We start from the raw sequence: 4289 nt of genomic DNA, 5'->3' as shown, positions 1-4289 counted from the left end.
TCATTATAGATCTATTACATCAGTACGTGGTCTTCGCCAGCTAGCTCTATATATCTCTTTTTTGCTTCATACATAATTTTACAGAGATATATTAAGATTATCATTTGATCTTTATTATAGATGACTCATGGGCTAAATAGTCCATCACTGGTTTGGTTTTTTTAATAAAAATTTTTTTATTGTTCTATTTATTTAATCTATATTTCCGATGTTTCGAAGAGTTTTATTGAAAAAATCATATTTTTTTCATTTGTAAAAGAACAATTCACGGATTTTAAACAATTATAATTCGAACTCCCAAACTAATTGTAATTCGATTTCCCAAACTAATTAAGCTTAAATATCCTCGGTATATCATCCTGTATCCAGCACCACTGACTTGTGTGGTTTCATTGTCATAAACCAAACTCTCAGTTTCTAGTTACTCTTCGTTCTGGCTGCATTAAAATTATAAAGCCAAATATTTATAATGTAAGATAATGTATGACATACTAATAATAGTCGTGAATTTTTCCCACAAAGTATTTCTCACAAAATTTCAATAAAAATAATGATATATTAAAAAAAATTTATCAATAATTATATAAATTATTTCTTTAATTTTTTCATTATTTTGCACTTAAGAAAAGCCAACTTTTGTATAAATATTAATATTAAATCAAATGTTAAGTTTTACTTGCCACAGCTCTAAATCACAATTATTAAATTTATTAAATTTTTTAAATATTTTATTTATGGCTAGAAGACTTCGGTGAAGACTTTAAGATGTGGTAACTTTTAAAATCATTGCCAACTACCTTGGTACGCCTGTGGTTAGTTAATATACCAAGACATTATATAAAATTTATTAACTGAATATCTATAAAAAATTAATACTTAATTTGCTCATCTTCCTTTTTGTTTGTATCTTGACATGTCTTCTCAGTTAAAAAATGCAATAAAAAGTCTATTTAATTATCCAACTGGGGTAGGTAATTGACAATATTATGATAATTTTTACAACAGCAAAGAAATTGAGGATGAATTAACCTGTCTCCGTGGATTTAATTTTAACTGGTTTGAAGCAAAAATCTGCATAAGATAGAAATGTTCAATAGATACTTACATAGATTTGTATTTCTTGGTATTTCATTTGAATTGACTGACTTAACTGCAATGATGGCAGTTAAAACAGCTAAAAGTCAATATCAGTACCGTACTGAACAATGCCAACTACACGATATTTGCATTTAAATATACAATTTTATTGTGTATTTTTATTTATTTATTTTTTATAGCAAGACTATCATCAACATAAACCTGCTCACTTAAAGGTCAGTAGTTCATAAAACTTTGACTTGAGTTTTTAAGACCTCAAGTATGTTCAACGGGTAAATACGAGAAACTTGAACCTAACCGTAGAGGATATTTCTGCATCTGCAAATATAATTGAAGTAAGCGTTGAAAGACAAACTTCCTGTTTCGAAAATGGTATTGTAATACCATTATTATCTTATTTTATTAAAAAAAAAAACTTTTATACAGAAAATAGTATAAATAAATGTCTTATACAATTTCTTACGTTAACACCGTCTATCTTTTAGTAAAAACAACAGACAACCCATGGAAAAAGTATCTTAAATTGCTTCTTTTTTTCACTTTAATCGTATGTTATTCAATCAAGTGGCACTCTCTACTCGTGTTGGTCTAACAATATTTTTAGTAAATTTTAAACAAAAAAGTGCTTACACAAAATCATTAAAATTTTGTTGCTGTGTTGCCTGTGAAACTCCTCTTGAATATTTTACTAATTCATGACTCTCTACTTCCGTGAGTGAAATTTATAGTCCCAAATAGCGCCATGCAACTGGGAGTCCATTCCATTCCATTCCAAAGAGTGAAAAATCTCCTATGGTATTGTCATTCATAGTTTGACACTTTCAAGTATGCAAATCGGCAATAACGTAACCATGCACAGTTCTTCCTTCTTCATTGTGAATACTTTTAATTAAATTTTTAAAATATTAAATAATTAAAATTAATATATCTTTCAAAATTGATTTATAAGGAGAAATTGATAAAAGCCTCATGTATCATAATTTCATACATATTTTATTTAAATAAATTATTAATCTTACATAATTTCATAAGTAGATGCGTAACACTTTTCAAGATACATGACTATCATTAAATATGCCAATATTTTTACTATGAAATACTTCCTCCTTTGACTGAAATTATGATGTATATGAGTGAATAGTGTATGAGTGTATTTTCACTTAATGGGTAACATGGAATGGATCACATTACCTAACTCAGATATAAATAAGAGCACTTAATATACTTATAATATATTATGGTTCAAGAACCTCTTAGGATTCAAATTTAAGTCAGAGCAGATAACTCCATCCTTAAAAGTTGTTATAGTATCGTAAAAATCTTAGTTGAAAAACCTTTAATCAAACTGTGTTCAGATTTTATTAAACTTTAAGACTTGACAACATTTTCGAGCTTACAAACGAATCGTAACAATTTACTTTGATTTAAGTTTTAAAAACTCTTTGGGTTCACTCAAAGTCGCATTAAGATACTGGATTGTTTTCCGATAATTGTAGGATATTGACGAAATTTAGCGGAGGTTTAATGCTGTATCTTCCAAAACTTGCTGATATCAACGTCATATAACATATATCAACATATATTTGAAAGATGTTAGTTGAAAACTATAATATTCAGTTGACTAACCAATAATTAGTATGACTTTAGATTTACTTAAACTAAGAAACATCAAAATTTTTGTTCTTGACTCAAATGAGTCACAACAATATCTCTTGGTTCAAGGTTCAAAATGCCTTATATGTTTGTTTCATACTGCAGCTTAATCGACTAAGGTAAAAGGTATAGAAGACATGGAAGGGTTATATTATAGATACAGTTCGTACATAGTACCTATAAAGGCATCGTCTTAAAATAAAAGAAAAAAAATTACAAATAATGTATATTGTCTTCTAGAATGATAATACTTTTAGTTCATAAAAAATTCTAATTGCCATTTTTTTGCAACTTTTGAACAAAAACATTGGCGTGTTTTCCTTGTCGTACTGTTGACACATACAAAAGTGGACTAAATTTCCGTATAATCACAATTAAGTCTTTTCCTAGTTTATCTCAACTCCGTGGGCACGCAAATATTTCGGTTATACATAGACCATGAGCGTTCCAACAAGACTCGGCACCGTCTTATATGAACCAAGAATGGTTAGAAGATCATATTCTACATTTCATTTCGTTTACACAAAGACTTTCGAATTCGGTAGATGGAAATCCGATGGACTATTTCATCAAAAATATGTCAGAATGGATGCGCTGAAGAAAGTCATTGTTCAGGAATGGGCCAAAATATTATAAAATCACATTCATCAAGCATGCAACTTATTAACCGTTTGAAGACCGTGGAAGACGTGGAACTAGAGTGAATGGATTCTGAAATTCTGATTATTTCTACAATTGTTTGTAATTGGAATCAATAAAAAATAATTACACACAAAAAAGATATGGTCGTTTGAATAGGTAACACCTCAATCACATAACCCTGTTTATTAAGTAGGTAAGAGAGTGCTAAATACAATATAAATATACATGGAATACGAGTTTGACTCACTGCCATTACAATTGCGACAGATCATAGCGCCTGTTCTCAATATTACAACGATTGCCTAGTTATAAATCGAAGTCTAGAAATTGAAATGGCACTTGATTGGGTATATGCTGCGAAAGTCATGTGTTACATTGTTAGACAAGTCTTTATATAGGAATCTTAGAGTAATAGCTGTTCAAGTGTGCCATCTAAAAGTTGGTGAAAACTGCTCGATTTCAAACTTACTGTCGTATATACACATGTATTACATTGTCAGACAAGTCTTTATATAGAATTCTTAATAGTAATAGTTGTCCGGGTGTGTTTTTTAAAAGTTGGTGAAAACTGCTGGATTCCGAACTTACTGTCATACACTACACATGTAGGTCAAATGCTCAGTATTAATGATGAAGTAGACATATATATTATTAAACTCTTATGGCTTTACATTAGACTTTGTTTAGTTAGACGTTAAATCAATTAGTGATCTAACAATTACGACCAACTTAAAACGATAGTTGGTTCCTATATAAAAGAGTAAAGTTTTACAACTATGTGGGTTCCTAGGAATAAATTCCATATATAGATATATGAGATATAATAATAAAAAGTGTGTGTTTGCAAATGTAAATAGCAATTTAAACGATTATTTTCCAACAATAATAAATACGAT

The sequence above is a fragment of the Teleopsis dalmanni genome, chromosome 1, assembly GCF_002237135.1.
Source record: "Teleopsis dalmanni isolate 2A chromosome 1, ASM223713v2, whole genome shotgun sequence".
NCBI classification, from domain to species: domain Eukaryota; kingdom Metazoa; phylum Arthropoda; class Insecta; order Diptera; family Diopsidae; genus Teleopsis; species Teleopsis dalmanni.
This window is presented reverse-complemented; position numbering follows the sequence as displayed.